Below are 20562 nucleotides of genomic sequence, written 5' to 3'. Positions count from 1 at the left end.
TTTATACACCCCCCGCCCCATGGCAGGGAGTCCAGCGCAGAAAAGGAGGGATGGAAGGCCAGGCAATGTACATCCAGCTCTTTCTGCACATTCAAGTTTGCAAGGAAGATGGAAATGAGTGATCAAGTAGGAGAAAAGAAGAAGTGAGTGAAAAGGAGGGAAAGCGGAGGGGAGGGCAGCTACAGGAGACTCAGGACCACAGTCACAAGAGGACAGGTCAGGCCATCATCCAAGCTGCCTGAGATCATGCTTTAAGGCTCTCTATAGATCACCCCTGGCTCAAAAGACTCCTCTTTGAAAACCCTTGGAACTCACCTCCTCCAGGCAGCCCTCCCTAATTGATTCTGATCTTTTGCCCATCCCCTTGGCTCCCTGAACTGAACTATTATGCATGCATCACTGCCCACTGAATTCCCATGATGCCAGGTCCTCTGTGGAAAGGCTGGAGGTCCCTGCCTCGCTGGCAGTGAGTTAACTTTACATTTATCACCCACAGTCAGAGATTACACTGTGTTTACACCACTTCTATTAATTTCAGAGGGTTCACTGGGGATACATTTTGCACAGTTATTTTACACCCAGTTGGCCTCTAAGTAATCTTGAGACAAGACCTGCTGTAGTCTTACACCTATTTCTTCACTATCGGGCTCTGTGTGTGGGGCCTGTGGGGATGCACAGATGACCAAGGCCCAGCGCCTGCCCTCAACTAGCTTGCAGTCCTGTGAACAGAGTCAAAAACATGCTGAATGTCAATGGAGGCTGTGCAATGCGAGTGCCTGGGGGAGCACAGCGGGAGATTCGGGAAGGCCCACAGGGAGTGATGTTTGAGCATCTCAAGGGCCAGTAGAGTCCACTAGACAGTGGGGAGGCTGCTCCAAGCAGAGGAGACTACAGGGGCAAAGGCCAGGAGAAGTGAAAGGGCAAGGGGAGCTGGGAGGAGGAGGGTGCCTCAGTGCAGTTAACAGCTGGCAGGACAGAGAATTCAGCTTACCCAGTAAGGGGCTTTTTTTTTTTTTGTCTTTTTGTCTTTTTAGGGCTGCACCCACAGCACATGGAAGTTCCCAGGCTAGGGGTCAAATTGGAGCCACAGCTGCCGGCTTATGCCACAGCCACAGCAACGCCAGATCCAAACCACATCTGCGACCTACACCACAGCTCCCAGCAATGCCAGATCCTTAACCTACTGAGGGATCTGAACCCGTAACCTCATGGATCCTAGTCGGGTTCGTTAACTACTGAGCCACGAAAGGAACTCCACGCCAGTACTTATTATTGTAGCTCCCCTCATTATGGACCGCTGTTGCCAGGTTACTCCCTGGTGCCCCTAAAACACACACACACACACACACACACACACACACACACCCCCTCATGGGCAGGGTCCTCCTGGCACAGTAAATACCAGTATGCATGAATGAATTCCATCCCCTCGGATGGAATTCCATCCCCTCCTGAGAGCTTTCTTTTTTTCCACCCACGATGACTCTAAAACACAATAATTCTTCTTCAGAAATGGAGGCTGGATTCATTTGCATTCTGTCCCCTCTCTTCTTTATTACCTCCAACACCATGCAGACCCTACACAAACTTTACTCTACAAAAAAATTAATGGTTTCTTCCTGGACCCTCCACTCCTAAGACTTCATTTAGTGGTCTTTTCTGATGAGTACACAAAAATCAAAAGCACCCTGTGGTTCCTCAAAAAGTTAAACATAGATTTATCCTTTGATCTGGAAATTCTACTTATTAAAAAAAAAATTTTTTTTTTGCTCTTTTTTTTTCTTTTTAGGGCCACACCTGTGGCATATGGAGGTTCTCAAACTAGGGGTCCCATTGGAGCTATAGCCGCTGGCCTACGCCATAGCCACAGCAACGCCAGATCCGAGCTGCGTCTGTGACCTACACCATGGCTCAGGGCAACGCCAGATCCTTAACCCACTGAGCGAAGCCAGGGATCGAACCTACATCCTCATGGTTGCTAGTCAGATTCACTTCCGCTAAGCCATGATGGGAACTCCCAATGTTATTTATTTTTTAAAGGCTGGGTTACACCCTTAGATTTAGATAATCTTCAGAGTCTACCCCAGATAGCCACATGTTACCCGCCACTCAAGTCCCCTGAATCCCTCCTGAGTGGCTTTCAGAGAGTTGGGGAGAAGGGGAACATTTCTGCTCCTTCTTTTTTTTTTTTTTTTTTTTTTTTTGTCTTTTTAGGGCCGTACCCACTGCATTTGGAGGTTCCCAGGCTAGGGGTCCAATCGGAGCTGTAGCCACCGGCCTACGCCAGAGCCACAGCAACGCCAGATCTGAGCTGTGTCTGCGACCTACACCACCGCTCATAGCAATGCCAGATCCCTAACCCACCTAGCAAGGCCAGGGATCGAACCCACAACCCCATGGTTCCCAGTAGGACCGTTTCTGCTGCGCCACGACAGGAACTCCCCTCTGCTCCTTTTTTTGTGGAAGTTCCTGGGCCAGGGATCAAACTGGTGCCAAAGGAGTGAGTGGAGACACAGCAGTGACAACACCAAGTCCTTAACCCACTGAGCCACCAGGGAGCTCCTATTTCTACTCTTAGGAAAGACATGTTAAAGCTCGGTATGTCTCTTCAGGGATGTCAACCAACCTCCTCACCATGCAAAGGAAGGGCAACTTAGGGTCTATATTCTGCTATGACAGTAACTAGATTTGTCCAAGAACAGTTTATCCCCTATATGAGCCCCAAGTTAGGAATTCTCACCCAGATGCTTGCTTACAAACGGCATCTAGCTCAAGGGGATCCCGTCCCAACTCAACATGCTGCATCTCAGGTACAGAAACTTGAGTCAAGGTTGCTTCAAGGGGGACACAGGAAGGAGGGTGGCTTTTAAACTATGGGCTGCAGCTCAGTGAAAAAGCTTTCTTCTAGGAGTCTGGGAATTTTGGAAGCTTTGCCAGATATTGGTGGCCACGGTGCTCATCCCACATCACACCAGATGCAGAAAAGATGGAGATGACACTGAAGAACAGGGGAAAGCCTTATTTTCTATAAGTCATGGTTTAAGGTAAGGAAGAGCTTTTTGGTGATGGCTCTGTTCGAAAATGGAAAGGTTTTTAGTTTTTTTCTTTCAGTGACCTGAGTTTCCAGGTCCTAAAGGCAAGCAGACAAGCAAAATTAGATGAAACTTGGACCAGGGCACCTACAAAGTCTATGATTCTATGAAGACCTAGACCATTTTTCAACTGGAGCCCCCAAAAGGTCTTCCTTGCCTAGTATCGGGCTCCCTATACTTGATGAAAGCATCACATCTTCCACGTGACAGACAGACCGCCTGTCTGCCTCCCATCCACCAGGTCATCTGAGTGCCACAGGAAGCCACACCCCCACACTGTGACAGTGGTTACTGTCCTCCAGGAAAGCAAGAGCGTGGGCCTACACGTAGGACAGACCACAGTGCTTAGTGCTTCGTGGACCCTAGAAACCCAAGCCCTACTTCCTAGGGAAGGGGAAACAGTCTGGGAGAGGGGAAGGACCTTGCCCCAGGTCACCTAATCACGAATAAGCTTAGGACTGAACCCAGGTACTTACACACAGGCAGCTGTGCTGACCCACGCTGCTAAGAATATATTTCCTGATGTGTTGGTTAAATTTTTGGTAAAGGGCGCCATATATTTTGAAATGTTCACACATACCCTGTGTCCAACTTAACGCAGACAAAACGCTTTAAATGATTAACCAGCTTCTGGAGTTTTTCCATTCCCACTTGTAAATCCATTTAAACAATTAATTAGGTGCTTGAAGAATTTACACTGCTATAAATAGGTTCTCCCTCACCACTGCCCTCTCTGCCTTTTTTGGGGGGAAACTGTCAATTTATTGGAGAAGCTGATAATTCCTTGTCCTGCAAATACGGGCCTTGGTGCTAGAGATGACTTGTTTTAAAATCTCTCCAAGGGAAGTGGCTGAGGGCATAAGAGTTGCACGAGGGAAAATTTGAAATGAAGCCAAAAGGTTGTAATTTGTACTGGAAAGGGGCTGAGGGGAAACTGAAGATGTTTCATCTTTTGTTTTTTTAGGGCGATACCCACAGCACGGCCAGGAGGTTCCCAGGCTAGGGGTCTAATTGGAGCTGTAGCTGCCGGCCTACACCACAGTCACAGCAACGCCAGTTCTGAGTTGCGTCTGCGACCTACACCACAGCTCACGGCAACACCGGATCCTTAACCCACTGAGCGAGGCCAGGGATCGAACCCCAGTCCTTATGGATGCCAGTCAGATTTGTTTCCGCTGAGCCACAACGGGAACTCTGAAAATGTTTCCATTTTAATTGCTTTACAGTCATTTCAGGTATGGTTTACTATTTCATCTTTGTCAACAGCCCTATTGAATATGCAAATGTGACTCGAATTTTCATACTTAAATGACAACACAGATATTCAAATCATCTGAGGTTTATCATTTTGACCATACTACAGCTTACAATGCCCTTACTATGCCACGATATCTTTATTTAGCCTGAGATAAGAGATTTTGTACATAAATGGTGGTTTCCAACATTCATTCATTCAACAACTATTTAGTGGGCCACAGCTGAGTGTCGGGCTTGGTTCCCAGGCAAGAAGAACACAAGGATGATAGGACTCCAGCTCTCTGGGACCCCTTAATATCATGTGATTTCTTATTCCTCAGGCCTGTTAGCACCTATGTGATCTGAACCTCCTCTGCGCTCCTGCCTCTTTCCTTTCCACCTTTCCTCTTGACCTATGTCTTATTTATTTATTTATTTAGTCTTTCTGTCCTTTTTAGGGCCGTACCTGTGGCATATGGAGGTTCCCAGGCTACAAGGTCTAATTAGGGGTCTAATTGGAGCTACAGTTGCCAGAGCCACAGCAACTCGGGATCTGAGCCACGTCTGCAACCTACACCACAGCTCACAGCAACGCCAGATCCTTAACCCACTGAGTGAGGCCAGGGATTGAACCCACAACCCATGGTTCCTATTTGGATCTGTTTCCGCTGTGTCACGACGGGAACTCCTTGACCTATGTCTTAAGGCTACACTTGCTGCTCCCTGAAAACACCAAGCTATTCTCACCCTGGGGTCTTTGAGCTTTTGGTCTCCTCTCCCCAGGTCTCCTCCTCACTTCAGCCACCTCTCTGTTCACATACCACTTCCTTAAAGATAATTCTATTTAAAGGTAAATCTCTTCCGCCCAGGCACCCTTTACCTGCCTTTTCCGTCTCCAGAGCACTGCTCATCTCTTGAAATGTTCTATCTTTGCTTATGTTTTCTCTCTCCCTTGGTACAACTTGGGCAGGAAGCTCATCTTTTTCAGCAGTGCATCCCCAGAGCCTAGAACAAACCAGGCATGTAACAGATGTTTTTCATGTATCTGGAGAAAGAATAAATGAATGAATGAATGAATGAAGTGACTGGCTCTGGACAGTTTGGGATGCTCAGTGAGCCAGCTTTGCAGGAGCTGTCATGGTTCTAACAGATCACGGCCCCACTCCTAAGGCTCCCTCCTCCCCCTCCTGCTGGGCTCTTTCTGCGTGCGGCATGCTCAGACTCCAAACCTTGCCATCACTTCTCATGCCCCCCTCCCTCTCCTCCCACATCCAATCCGCTGCCAATTTTGGTGACACTGTGGCCTCCTGCATCAACTCCTCTTTCTCTTCATTCTTACAACCCCCACCCCTCTGGCCAGACCCTCCTTATCTCTTACCTGTACCACTGACATTGTTTCCTATCTGGGCTCCCTGCGAGCAGGCTCTCCCCCTCCAATCTGTTCTCCGTGGGGCAGCCAGAGTGAGTTTCCTAATGGCCACGTTTGATCATGTCTCTTCTCCACTCAAAAACTAAAGAACGATCCCTTGGCTTGGCACTCCATGCCCCCAGCAACTGCCTCCACCTTCCTACCCAGCCTTCCTCCTCATGGCTCCTCTTTTATCCTTTTTGGTCCAGCTGGAATGAACTGCTTTCCAGTTTCTACACAGGCCCTAGAAGCCCCCACTGCCTGGTCTCTGCTCATGCTGTTTCCACTCCTTACAAAATCTTCCTCCTTCCTTCCACTGTATGAATCATTTCAACCCAGCTCAGATGCCACTTAGCTTCTACGAGAAGCCATTCCTTACCTTCCAGAAGAATAAACCCTTCCTTCTCAACTCTTCCCATAGTCATCTGTCTCTGCTTTAGGACAGGTCTCATGAAAGGACAGGCAATGGGGATGCAGAAGAGAGAGTTGAGACTGTGAGGTCAAGGGATCTGAGCTGGAGACACAGCTCTCTGGCTCTCAGACGTCTACAGGACACATCCTTAGTTAGATACATTAAGCTCAGAGCCTGAAGGTCCCCATCTATAAAATAACACTACTCACATCACGGGTATGTTATGAGGACTAGATATAAGCAACAGAGTCTAAGAAAAAGCTTTGACTATAGATAAATGATCAAATTCAATCACTGTTAAGTGCGAAATAACTGATAAACCAAAGTGCCACTTCTCCCAGGGAGCTTCATCGATGTTGCTGAGCCCCACGTCCAGGAAGAGGTCAGTGGGGGAGGGATTTTTGAGAGAGGGAGGGACTTTGAGGCTCTAAAAATCTCATGTCCTTGGGCATTAAGAAGGGAAGAAGTGGAAGGTATATCCATAAAGCTGGGGCCTTAACGCTATTAATAGCTACCGATTCCAAGTTTTTCTATGCCCCGGGCACTGTGCTAAGTACCTTCATAAATGATCTCATCACAGAGAAATAGAAAAGGAAAGCCAGGCCTATAGGCAGTTATATAAATAAGTGCTCCCCTCCCTCCCCCAATGCCCCCCAACACTTCAGACCTGAAAGACATCCTGAAAATCTCCAATCCAATGATCTTATATTTTCTGATGGAGAAATGGAGACCCAGAGAGGTCATACACATTCATGGAAACTGTCCCAGCCAGTGAGGAGGAGACTGGGCCTGGAACCCAGATCTCTTCATTCTTAGGGTGAGAGCCACCAGCTATGCAACAACCCACGGGCCACTGCTCATTATGAAGTCTACGTACATGGCACTTCTGGAGCGCAATGCTATTTACGTGGGGGACAATGTGAGTGGTGGCCCCTGGAGTTATGTCACCTGGTCACCCTGGCTCGGCTCCATGTCAGGCTGCTCACTCTACCCAAGAAGGAAGCTCTTGAGACAAGAGCCTCAGGACCCTAGAGACTGAACCTGTCCTCCTGCCAACATCCCCCACCCAACAGAATCTCCTCAGAGGTGACTGACTTCATCCATACACCATCCAGCTTCACTCCATCAACATACCTCTCCCGGCACCTTCTCTGCATGAGGCCTTAGGTTTAGCTCTGGGGACACCCAGCTGCCCTTGAGGGAGCCTTGCCCTGAGCTACTACCCGAGCCTACTGAGGCTATAAGTCAAGCTTCCCCAGCAGCTCTGTCAGCTACAACAAGAGGCCCCACTCAACACACATGAAGGAGGGAGAGGTGGCTGGACATAAAAGACTCGGGGATCTCTACAAAGGGATGATGAAGGGAGACTGGTTGGATTAGAAGACCTAGGCCCTTAAGGAGGAGGGGAGAGTGAGGGTGATGGCTGCAGTCATGACACAGTGGGGAAGGGGGTGACTCCCTGACCAGGGCATCACCTGGTCCAACTGAGGACACAGGTTCAGTGACTCCCAGGAGAATCAGGGCTAACACCTTGGAAGCTGACTGCCTGTCCAGGACTGCTTCATTCTCCCAAACTAAATCTCAAATCTGGAGTAGCTGCTTAAGAAAGAGCTCCCCTGAGGCTGAAAGAGGTAAATTAAAGGCTGATTTTTTTTTTTTTTTTAACAGTAAGTATGATTGCAAATGAATGGCACCTGCCACTCTAATTGGGGGCAGGGCTGGGATTACAAAGACTTTCCTGATACCCTCAGGTAAATTTGTGGTTTGGGGACATCAATGAGGACAAGGATGGAATTGTATAGGAGAAGAAATGAGTATGAAAGCCAGGGACGCTGGATTCTAACGCAGGCTTTGCCACTAACTCTCTCGTGACCTTGGTTTAGCCACCTCGCTGGGCCTCAGTTTTCCCATCTGTAAAATGAGGGGGTTAAATGAGTTCCCAAGGTTCATCTGGTCCAAACCCTCTAAGCCACATGATCCTTGGTGAGGTAAGCCTCTCTGGGCTCTGACCCGAGCAATCTCCAGGTTTTGCAGGAGCCCGGGCCTCATCCAGGAAAAAGGGGCATGCTGGGGGAGGGGAACGTGCTACGCTTTATTTTGAGGGTGGGTGGGGAAAGGGTGGTTTAAGCTACATGGTCCGGGGGGAGGCGAAGCGAAGGCTGGGAGCCACGGTTTACAGGCCAGCGGGCTAGCGGCGATCTCAAACCTACCCCCGGAGCTTCAGACCCCGGAGCGGTGATGCAGCCAAGAGCCGCGCACCAGCCACAGCAGCAGAGGCTCGGACCCTGGACCGCCATCCCGCTCTCTCCCCTCCCTCTCGCGAACCGCGCACGAGCTTCGTGGGGAGTGGCTGTTGCTCGCTCCCCGCTCCCCAGAGCCTCGGGGGACCCCTCCCCCAGTCCGGGGGCGCCGGGAGCCCCATGGGGGCGTGGCGGGGGCGGGCGTCCGCTTCTCCGCCCGGGGGTCTGGAGGAGGTTTCAGTTGCGGGCCTCCCCGAGAGGGACCCCGCGCCCTCAGCTTCTGGCTTCCCACACAAAGGCGCCGACGGAGGCGCCGCACTTACCGGCCAGAGCGGGCTCCGGGCGCCGGCGAGCTGGCGGGCAGGCTGGCGGGAGGATGTGAGCGCGCGAGTGTGCGTGTCCCTGTGTGTGTCTGCGTGTGTGTGTGTGTGTGTGTGTGTGACGGGAACCTAGCAGAGCTCTGTGCGTCTGCGTGTGCGGGGGCGTCCGTCCGTCGGTCCGTCTGCCCAGCGCTCCGTCCCGCGCTCCGTGCGCGCTCCCTCGCCCGACCGCCTCGCCAAATGCGCTTCAGCTGCGGAGTCTCGGGCGCAGCCGCCAGGTCGGCTCAGCACCCTCTGCCCCGGCTCCGCCCCGCCCCCGGGCGGGCTTGCGCCGATTCCCCGGGAATTGCGCAGGGACCGCGGGGCTGGCGGGCGGGGGGTGGGGGGGAGCTCCGGCGGCGCCCAGAGCCCGAGTGGGGCGGGATCACAGACCCTTAATCCCTGACCCTGATCTCGGGCGCCCCCACCCCGCAACTCAGCTCGGAGTTCCCGCAGGCGCCTCCTCGCGCGGAGGTTGCCTGGACAGGGAGGGCGGGGGAGCGGGAGCTCCGCATCCATTTCATTCATGATTTTCTCCTCTCAGGAGCCCCGGGCCCGAGCTGTGCGGCTACGGCGGCCGCCAGAGGCACCCCGGCGGGGCCGTGCGCGCCGAACCCGGTGTAGGACGAACAGGGAGACAGATGGCGGTAGGGGAAAGAGAGACAAAGGGGTCATAGCCGGAGGTGTGTGTGTGTGTGTGTGTGTGTGTGGGCGGGGGGGGGGGTGTTGCACGGAGCGGGAGCTGTGGCGCTCCCCGCATGGAGCCCTCAGGATGCCGTTGCCACACCTGCGCAGGCGGAGCGGTGGCGTACCGGGGCGCTCACAGTGCCGGCGCCCAGGACACGCTCCAGGGCTCAGAGGAGGCACTCGCCTTCCCACCCTTCTCTGTTCAGTCTCTGAGGAGCAAGACCTCCCTCCTCCAGATCTCAGCCTCCTGACGCACGTCAAGGGGAGCGCCCCGTCTAGGCTTTCCCGTGGGCACCAGGGGCTTGGACACACAAGCAGCTGCCCACTCGGCCTTCAGCCCCATATCCCCTGGAGTGCGACCCCACAGAATGCCGGAGGTTCCTGGCATTCATTCTTTTTTGAGACTTTGGGAGGCGCACAGGGCCGAGACTAAGCTTCGTTTTCATGTAGGGGAAACCAAGGCGTGCCATCATAGGGCTACCACCCTGGTTCCAGCCAGCCGTCCTCTTTCGCCTGGATTTCTGAAATAGCCTCCCTAATGGTCTCCCCGCTGCCACCCTTGGCCCCCTGCAGCTGATTCTCTACGCGGCAGTCCGAGCTATCCTTTTAAAACGTAAGTCAGCTGGCATCGCTCCTTTACTGGATATCCACAGTGGCTCTCCATGCATCCAAATGAAAGCTAAATCTCGTATAATGGCCTGCAAGACCTCTCATGAGCTGGCTGACTTTTAACTCTCTAACCTCACTTACCACTCCCATCACACTGAGCCTTTTGAAGGCATCACCAACACGGCAGCCACCCTGCAGCCTCAGGATCTTTGCACTGCTATTTTTCTCTTCCTGGAAACTAACCCCAGGTAGTCACATGGCTTGCTCCTTTACATCTTAAAGGCATCACCTCAAAGACGCCTCCTGTGACCACCCCTATTTTGAATGCAGACTCCTTCCCTCCCTCCATTTTCTCTGTGTTCCCTGCTGCCAAGGTTCCAGCTCTCCCCTCAGTCCTCTGGCGTCCTTGTTCTCCAGCCTTACCACACTACTCTGGTCTCTAAACAATCCCTGCATTTCCCCATTTCTAGCCTTTTGTTCAGGCTGTGCTTTCAGCCTGGAATGCCATCCCCTCATGTCTTACCTAATTTTTAAGCTCCTTTTCAAATATTTCCATCTCCATAGAGGCTTCTCTCATACTTCCAAGGACACAGCCTTCATTTCTTTTTGTTTGCTGTGATAGTGGTTCCTTGTCTTTTGCCCGAAGTGCACTGTGAAATCCTGAGATAGGACTGGGTTTCCTCTCTCTCCAGTTCCCAGCACAAACAGGACCATCAGTGCATGTTTGTGGATCAGGGGTAGGGAGTGGGAGGCCCTGGGGTGGGTCTTGATTAGTCTTTTTTTTCTAGAAGGGGCGCAGAGCCCAGTTGGATCTTGTTATCCTCAAGTAGTTTCCTGTGGGACAAGAAGAAGGATCAAATGCAGATAACCATGCCATGATGCTTGGTCTGTCCAAAAGTGTGGGTAGATGTGTCAGCTTGGTGCCCAAGGGCCCTCTCTCCCTCCCTGAAAGCATCCTCTCTGTCATTTAGCATAAGGCTGATTTTCCCCAGACAGTGTCAGTGTAGCAATAGCAGCTACTATAAATGAGCCTTTAGTATGTGTTGGGCACTTTTTGGGTTTGTTTTCAGTATTGTTTCATCTTCCTGGCAACTTGGCAAGGCAGGCATTTTGACATCACCATTTTCAGGAGAGGAACCAGAAAGAAGTTACTTACTTAAGGTCCTACCATTAATATGTGAGGGGTGTGTGTTTCAAATTAAGATTTAGCTAATTCCAAAGCCCAAGCTCATAGAGCAGAGACCCTGATGGCTGATGAGGTGAGGGCCTCAGCAGGGTCACCCTGGCCCCTGTTCTTGCTGAAGTCAGCTTGGGAATCCCAGGGGCATGGCTCTCCAGCAGGGATAGGACCTTGCAGATGTCTGTCAGTGGAGCCTGCGATGTCCTGTGGTTGACTTTATGAGGGGCATCCACTAGCCACCACCATAGGACATCACAGGCTCCACTGACAGATACTTGTTTCCACTGCACCACGACAGGAACTCCCTGAGATGGGCATTATTATCCACACCTGACTGCGGAGACTAGGCTTTGAACACAGAGCACACAGCCAGAACTGCCTCCCAAACATTCTTACCTGTGTGCTCTGTGTTCAAAGCCTAGGAAACGAATCTGACTAGGAACCATGAGATTGTGGGTTCGATTGCTGGCCTTGCTCAGTGGGTTAAGGATTCGGTGTTGCCGTGAGCTGTTGTGTAGGTCGCAGACGCGGCTCGGATCCCGAGTTGCTGTGGCTATGGTGTAGGATGGCAGCTACAGGTCCGATTGGGCCCCTAGCCTGGGAACTTCCATATGCCACGGGTGTGGCCCTAAAAAAAAAAAATGCCCATCTCAAAAGGTTATGGTGGGGCAGGACCGTGATGATGTACTAGAAAATAGTAGGGAATCAAAAATGATCTTCCTCCTTTGCTTTTTGCAGGGAGTTTCTATCACATAGAGATATACCTAAACTCGTCTTCTTACCCTGTTTCTGCCCTGTACATCCTCTTATCATTTAAGTGTTCAAGATTCTTATAGTCCACTGAGTGTTTCCCTGGGGTGCAGTTAAGGAAGGGAAGTCTATAACAGTACTTGAGGGCTTTGCATGTTGCTTCTGTGTACTCTCTCCTTTCCTCTTTTTCAAGCACCTGAAAAAGGAAATTCTGTCATTACCAATGAGGAAACTGAGGCACAGAGAGGTCCATGGCCTTGACCCTTTCCCATGGCCCCAGCACTCACTAATTCATGGCAGTAATGAGCTTCTAAGCTACATCTGACTCTGCACTCAGCCAGTAGCACTCTTCCCTAATCCCATCACCCCAGAAAGCAACCCTAACCATTTCCTTTCTCTTCTGGGATGGGGAAAAAGGAGAGTTCTCTGAGGCCCGTGGCAATGAAGTAGTTGGGAGGTTGGGAGGATTTAGGCTTCTTGAGTCATTTTGTGTGACTCATTTACCTTCTCTCTCTTTTTCTTCTTAATTTTTTTAATAACGATTTTTATTTTTTCCATTATAGTTGGTTTCCAGTGTTCTGTCAATTTTCTGCTGTACAGCAGAGTGACCTAGTCTCTCTCACACACACACATATGTATTCTTTTTCTCATATTATCCTCCATCATAAGTGACTAGATATAGTTCCCAGTGCTATACAGCAGGATCTCATTGCTTATCCACTCCAAAGGCAATGGTTTGCATCTATTAACCCCAGATTCCCAGTCCATCCTACTCCCTCTCCCTCCCCCTTGGCAACCACAAGTCCATGATTTTCTTTTCTGTGGAAAGGTTCATTTGTGCCATATATTAGATTCCAGATATAAGTGATATCATATGGTATCTGTCTTTTTCTTTCTGACTTATTTCGCTTAGTATGAGAGTCTCTAGTTCCATCCATGTAGCTGCAAATGGCATTATTTTGTTCTTTTTTATGGCTGAGTAGTATTCCATTGTGTATATACACCACATCTTAATCCATTCATTGGTCAATGGACATTTAGGTTGTTTCCATGTCTTGGCTATTGCGCATAGTGCTTCAATGAACATATGGGTGCATGTGTCTTTTCCAAGGAAAGTTTTGCCCTGATACATGCTCAAGAGTGGGATTGCTGGGTCATATGGTAGTCCTATATATAGTTTACTGAGGTACCTCCATACTGTTTTCCATAGTGGTTGTACCAATTTACTTCCCACCAACAGTGCAGGAGGGTTGCCTTTTCTCCACACCCTCTCCAGCGTTTGTTATTTGTTGACTTGTTAATGATGGCCATTTTGACTGGTGTGGGGTGGTACCTCATAGTAGTTTTGATTTGCATTTCTCTAATAATGAGTGATGTTGAGCATTTTTTTCATGTGCTTATTGGCCATCTGTATGTCTTCTTTGGAGAAATGTCTATTCATTACCTTCTCTTGATGGAGGGAGGAAGAGAGATTTTGGAGAGAGAAAGATGCCAGAGAGTGTCTTGCTGGTGGTTTGTGATGGACTGTTATAGTCAATATTTCTTGCTTTTGACCTCGCTTGCAATGCACTCTATCAGGAATGAAATGTTTTGCTTCAGTGAAAATGTTCCCCATCCAGATTTTTATTTATTTACTTACTTATTTATAACCCACCCCAATCCACAAAGGATTTGAGGTTGCTTACCACAGGAGCAGAAACCATAAAACAACGTTAAAATATCAATAAAGATAGAGAATCAGTACCAAGGAAAATGTAAATTAAGAGACAAGACCAAGGCTTAATAATTACAGCTGATGTTATATTGAGTTCTTCCTGTGTGCAAAGGAATTTGTGTCCATTTTATTTCATTTAATCCTTAAAAGAGTCCTATGAGGTGGGTGCTATTATTATCTTCAATTTGAGGCATAGGGAACCAAGGCTCAGGGAGATTAAATACAATGCCCAAAGTAAGTGGTAGAGCTAGTATTTATATCTACTTTGATTTTGAAACTCATGTCCTGTCCTGCCTCTCAAAGAGACAAAAGACCATACATTTGTAGGCCGCAGCGGTGGCCCCTAGAGTACTGGGCTTGAGCCTCAAGTTCAGTTCTAATCTTCTTGGATATCAAAACGCAAAGGAAACGGCAAGTTACATAGAACTAATGTCCTCACATACTTCTAGTCTATGCTCAGTGTCACTTTCTCAATGAGGCCTAACCTGACCATTCTTTTTAATTGATACTGGAGCCTGCCTCTCCTTGCTCCCTTCTCAGTCCCAGTCTTCCTTTTTCTTTGATTTGATGATGGTACATTTTACCTTCCAACACCTTGGATAATTTATAAACTGTTACATATTACCAATATTATATTCTTCATACAACACACAAGATTCCATAGTATACTCTATAGTAATACATTTATTTATGAACTACAAATTAGATACGCTCTCTGTGTAATACCTTCATTGTGTCATTATCTGTCTTCTTCCATTAGAATACAAGGTTCACATGATGAGCATCGGTGTCTGTTTGTATCACTGATGGAGCCCAAGTGTCACGGACAAGGACTGGTATATAGCAGGTACTCAGTACGTTTTTGTTAAACACTTGAATGATAATTTCAGAGATGAAGGACGGAACACTATATCTAAAGTGGCAAAGTAGGTCGTGTTTTTTTTTTTTTTTTTTTTTTTTGCTAGCTCATATTTTCTTTCCCTTCTCTCCTTTCTTTTCTGCTTCTCTTTCTTTTTCTCGGCTCATTTCCAAGACAAGTTTCAGGCAGTTCTAGCACTTAGCTCTCAGAGCAAGGCTTCAGTTGGGTTTTTCTGACAGTGGAAGACCCTTAGGGTCCCTGTGGTCCGTGGCCACAGCAAATGCATTGTTACAGCAAATGCTTAAATGAGATTTCTTGATGCTGATTTGGGTGGAGTCTCTCAGTGAAAGCCAGATGTTACCCCCTTGCCTAAATCAGCAAAGGTAAATTTTTTAGGGGGTCTAAGAATAGCATCCAAGTACCATTCCCAAGGATTTGGGTTTTGAAGCAGATGCTCTGGGGATGGAGATGGGGAGATCAAAAGCAGAGCTTCTGTGTGAAACAACTGAGTTAAAGGGAGGACATCCTTGTATTCCTAAGAGCTTCCCTCCAGAGTTGTATTTCCTGGCTGCAAGCCTGAAGAGTGAAAAAGCCAAGGTCATTAGCAAGGTTTATCAGAGGAGAACCTGAGTTGAGACCAATTGCTGGGGTGTATGCAGGTGGGGGTGTGATGTGAGCTTGCTTAGGAGCTGGCCACAGATTCTGGCCAAGCCTCCGGGAGCCGCAGACACCAGCCTGTCAGCTCAAGGTGAAGGCCAAGGGCACCTGGCTGCCAATCCCAGAAAGAAACATCAGAAACACTTGTCTCAGGAGGAGTGGGAGTCTGAACTTTGTCTCTTCCGTGGTCTCTGCCCTGGGCTCCCACAAAGCAGATTATTCAACAAATACCTTATTGAGTGCCTACTCTGAGTTGGCCACTGTTCCAGAAGCTGGGTACATGTCAGAGAACAAGATAGTGGGCTTCTGTGCTCTCATGGAATTTATATTTTAGTGGGGACACACTGCCAATGAACCGGGTTAAAACAATAATAAAAAGGGTGATTTCCAACAGAAGTGAGTGCAATGAAGAAAAAGGAAAGAAAGTGGGGTGACAGGGAGTATAGGTGGAGAGGGGACACTTTTGATTGGGTGTTTGGGGGAGACCTCTCTGAAGAGATAACATTTGAACCTGGACTTAACTTACAAGGAGCAGCCAACTGAACAGAGAAAGGGAGGAGCTTCCAGGCAGAACTTTCCCTTCTGGGCCCATCTGGATGGCCAGAGTGAGAGGGGAGGCGGGAGGGGAGGGAGGGGCCAGGCGGCAGCGGAGAAGTTCTGGGAGGTTTCTTAGTGGGGGGAGTGATGAGGAACCTTAAGTGTTCCAGATGCAACAGCATCACACAAGCACCAAGAATCCCAGCCCTTCCACTCTCAGAGGGCCCCCAGAGGCTGTATAGCCCCATTCTTCCCAAGCTGGTTCTGTCTCAGAGTCATTTAGGGGGAACTGTTAAAAAATATGGATTCTCAGGCTCCTACCTGAAAAATCTAGTTCTGGGGGTGGAGGCGAGGCTCCATCTTAAGGAAGTTCCCCCAGTGATTCTGCTGATTGGCCAGGGCTAGGAACCACCAGGGTTAGGAACCACCAGCCTGGAAGGGCCCCACTTGGGAAGAGGCTAGTGAAATTCAGGAAGGAGAAATGCCTTTCGTGCCTGAAGTCCCACAGTGAGTTAAATGGGCAACCAATTTCCTGACCCCACAGCAGGGCATGGCCAAGGGTCCTTGGCAGCAAGTCACCGAAGTGACCATTGGCTAACCTCAGCCAAGGGGATTTATTAAAAGACCATGGAGAAGCTCAGAGACAGAAGGGAAGGCTGAAGAACCATGCTTAGAAAGGTGGGGCTCAGGAAGCTTCTGACGTTTGCAGGGTTAGGCACATCTCCACAGCCGCATCCAAATCCTTCCTGCCCCTCAAAGTCCTTGAGGAGTAAGAGTTCCATTGGCTGAGTTCTGGTGCGGGCTCACCCTACCAGCTAGAGGAGGGCACACCTGGATGGACAGTCCCATCTAGACATCACCCAAGATTTATTCCAAAGGAAAATCAGAATTATCAAGAGAGCCGCCAACGATGTCCACGACACCTGGTACCTCAGAGGGTTGTAAAGATCAGTCATCATCGCTGCTGTGATCATAACATACTTGTGAAATACTTATAATGTGCCAAATTCTATTCAAAGCAGGCCATATATATTAGCTAATTTAACTCATACTTCAGGTCTGTGGGGTAGGTACTGAGGTAGGTACTGAGTCGGGAAACTGGAGCAGAGAAGGTATGTCGCAGTTGCCTAGATTCTGCTTTTATAGGTTCCAAAGCCCATTTATACCTGTCATCTAATTTGCTCCTATGACAACCTGTAAGGACAGGTTTCTTTGTTTGTTTTTTGTCTTTTTAGGGCCACACCCGCAGCATAAGGAGGTTCCCAGGCTAGGGGTCGAATTGGAACTGTAGCTGCTGGCCTACGCCAGAGCCACAGCAACGGCAGATCCAAGCCGCGCCTGTGACCTACCCCACAGCTCATGGCAACGCCAGATCCTTAACCCACTGAGCGAGGCCAGGGATTGAACCTGCAACCTCATGGTTCCTAGTTGGATTTTTTTCTGCCGTGCCATGATGGGAACTCCAGGACAGGCATTTTTACAGATGGAGAAAGTGCGTGCGCATACTCCAGAGTCACACTGCTAGTCAGTGGTGGAGTCTTTGGATTCATGTATTCACTCATTCATGTGTTCACTCATTCATTCATCAAATATCGAGTGGCCGTCAGGGGTCAGGACTGTGCTGAGTTCTGGAAGTTCTCTGGATAACAGCTGCCATTTCTTCTCTGCACGAGTGTCACCAACTGCAGGGGCCACAACGAGAGAAAAAGCTGGAGCGTGAGTGTGGGTCAGGAACCAAACCAAACCAAGGCCCTCCTGTTAAGGAGTTTGGCTTTCATCTCAAGGGCAACCGTGAAAGGATTTTAAGCCGGGAACTTGTGTGTGATGAAGGCCCCTCTGACAGCAGTATGCAGAATGGACTGGAGGGGCTAAGAGTAAAGGTGGGGAGTTAGGGAGAAGATGCCGTGATTCAGGTGAAAAGTCGCCTGAATTGGTTGCCGGGATGACGATGATGCTGGGATGAGGATGATGGTGCTGGAGATGGAAGGAAGTGAACAGAGTCAGAGACAAGATGCAGAACTGACAGGACTTGCTGATTGGATGAGAGTGGAGGGGCCAGGAGGGGTTTAAGATAAGGGCAAGGATTTTTTTTTTCTAACTTAATGAAAACATACTTTATTGCTTAAAAAATTCTCACCATCATCTGAGCCTTCCTGAGTTGTTGCAGTAATGTCAAAGACCACTGATTATAGATCACCAAAACAAATTTAATAATAGTGAAAAACTTTGAAATATTGCAAGAGTTGCTGAAACATCACACAGAGCCATGAAGTGAACAAGAGCTATTGGAAAGATGGCCCCCATAGACTTGCTTGATGCATGGTAGGGCAAGGATTTTGACTTGGGCAACTAGGTGAAGTGCTGGTGCCATATACTTGGGTAGAGCTAGCTGAGGGACTGCTTTGGTGGGGGAGATGATTCACTCTGTTTTGGACAAGTGGTGTCCCAGTGGGATGGGGACATGGAGAGATTCAGGAGCCTGTAGGCCTTTGGCCTCCAGATCCTATGCTCTACCCACAATGCCTTGCTAATTTAGAATCGGTCTGTAAAGAACCCTTGGAAACCCATAGACCGTCAGGTCAGACCTTAGCAAGTACCCCCTCACATTTCAGATGAGGAAACAGGGGCCAAAGAAAAGTGGTTTCTGGAAGGTCACAAAGTGACTGGCTGGCTGAGCTGAAACCAGATCCCAGAGGTTCCCCGAAGGCCCCCTTCCTACCATCCTCAGTACCCTGGTCCAGAGGGTGCCCACCAGGAACTCGCAGCCCAATGCAGACTCCAGAAGGGCTCTGTCTGGCCTACAACTAATTCAAATTAGTTGCTATCATTAAAAAAAAAAAAAGACATTGCAAGTACAAATCCATGTAAAAATAACAGGAGATCTGGTAATTTCAAGCTTACAGGCCCACATGGCAGTGACCCATGCATCTGGGTAGCAGTTGCTCCCTTGAGGCAGGGTGTGTCCAGTTTGCCACAGTCTCTACCCACCTCCATAACCAAGGGCCTGTGTTATTTGTCATTTGTCAGGATGTTTGCTCTTGTTTTTCTTCAAGGGGAAAGTCACATATTCCCTGTAACCTGTCTAAGGGATCTCTTATCTGACCCTGGCTTGCTTCATTTCCTTGGTCCCTGTAAGCATTCAAGTTCTGACCCTATCACTTCCCTTCTGTGAACCGTTCCTCATTTGTAAAGTGAGGCATTTGAATGTGATGATTCCAAGGTCCTTTCTAATTCCAGCTTGCTAGGCTCTCCAAGTCTGCACTTCAGAAATGCACTGTGCTATTGACAATGCTTAATTGTTCTGCAGATGGTTTTGAGGGATTGCTCACCCTTGACTCTTTTGTCCTTGAATTATGATTTATCTAAGCCCTTGGAAGAAAAATGCCTTTTGTTTTGGGAGTTTATCCTTCATCTTTTGATTTTGGAAAAAATAAAAGAGTCCTTCAAACAATGCAGTATAGCTGCAGTTGCTAGGAAGGGCGAGCAGCCACAGAGGCTGCCTGGAGACAAGGCCGTCAGAAAACTCCTGTCTCCCTTCCTTCCCTCCCTTCTCTCCACCCCCCCTCCTTCCTACCCTCACTCCTTCCCCTCCATCCCTCTTCTCCTCTCTCTCTCTCTTTTGAGCAAAGATGTCATAATCAATAACCCCTTCTAGAAAGACCAATCGCAGGAGTTCCTGTTGTGGCGCAGCAGAAACAAATCCAACTAGGAACCACGAGGTTGCGGGTTCGGTCCTTGGCCTTGCTCAGTTCTGGCGTTGCTGTGAGCTGTGGTGTAGGTTGCAGACGTGGCTTGAATCTGGCATTGCTGTGGCTCCAATTTGACCCCTAGCCTGGGAATCTCCTTAGGCTGTGGGTGTGGCCCTAAAAAGCAAAAAAACAAAAAAACCCCCCAAAAAACCAATCTTAATTACCGATAGAGTTTAGGCTGCCCTGAAAACGAAGGGTATTTCAAAAACCATCCCATACCAGCCACACTATTAAATACTCAGTGGAATGACCTGCTGGGTTTTAATTCTGCTTTTGCCACTGTTGTCTGACCTTGAGCAAGTAATTTATTTTTCTCTGGGCCCCAGTTTCCCCAGCTGTAAAACAGGAGGTTGAAGGAAATGCTTGGATGTTCTTGTAGTTCCTTCTAGCCCTAATATTTTAGAAGATTTAGACAGTAAGATAGCAGCAGTAGGTAATGGCTCTATGACTCTCTTTCCAGGTCAGCAAGGCTCTGGGAGCCCTTCATCTTGAAGCATAATATTCAGCTGTAGGTCCTGGGCTTTCTCTCCTCTGGCTATTTAATCAATGGTAAAGAAAGGATTTCTCTGCACCCTTCTCAGTAGATGTGATATGCCCTGGGTATCTGCCTTTTAGTACCTTACTTTCAGCATCATTCCTTTATTGCAGAAAGGGCCAGTGACAGGACCTAAATGTCTCCAGTTAATTATTTTACAAGTCTGGTATGGCCCCTCAGGTTTCAGAGGTCTCCAGTGGCAGGGATGATTAAGTGACGATTTAAGCATCAAGTGCGCCCCCTGGTGACCTATTGAAAAATTGCAGAAAGGCTCAGGCATTCAGCAAATACTGAAGGTAAATCCTGCGTCTGCCTAACCTTCAAGGCAGGATTTTAAAAATGGACATATATGTCCTATATAAAGTAATATATAGTCTACAAATGGGGTGTTATATCTTTTAAGCTTGTATTTCCTCCCTCAGATCCAGCCTTAGCCCATTTGGCAGGTCCACCTCTTGCCCTTCAGTTCTTTTTTTATTTTGCTTTTTAGGACCAAACCCACGGCATATGGAAGTTCCCCAGCTAGGGGTCGAATCAG

The 20562-nt window shown here is 48.8% G+C and overlaps 1 protein-coding gene across 13 annotated transcripts in view; it reads right to left on the bottom strand.

The window, feature by feature from the left end:
• The window catches only part of PTPN5 (protein tyrosine phosphatase non-receptor type 5), a 64086-nt gene extending 53313 nt beyond the window's left edge, over positions 1 to 10773 (bottom strand). For 2 of the 13 annotated variants that reach the window (XM_085011797.1, XM_013994491.3), the window contains exons 1-2: positions 8712 to 9004; positions 5209 to 5373 (exon numbers count right to left, since the gene is read on the bottom strand). The gene's annotated coding sequence lies outside the window, so the exon portion shown is untranslated. Of the gene's footprint in view, positions 1 to 5208; positions 5374 to 8711; positions 9005 to 10566 lie in introns of those variants that run through there. The other 11 variants (XM_021083257.2, XM_013994490.3, XM_085011796.1 and 8 more) reach the window with 8 other exon arrangements.
• Positions 10774 to 20562: the final 9789 nt, after the last annotated feature.

This window comes from Sus scrofa, chromosome 2, assembly GCF_054392235.1.
Source record: "Sus scrofa isolate SSC_HxYL_T2T_F1_AM1 chromosome 2, Sscrofa_HxYL_maternal_Yorkshire_Landrace_v2.0, whole genome shotgun sequence".
Classification (NCBI taxonomy): Eukaryota; Metazoa; Chordata; class Mammalia; order Artiodactyla; family Suidae; genus Sus; species Sus scrofa.
Note: the sequence above shows the minus strand (reverse complement) of the source record. Positions and strands in the feature narration are given on the sequence as shown.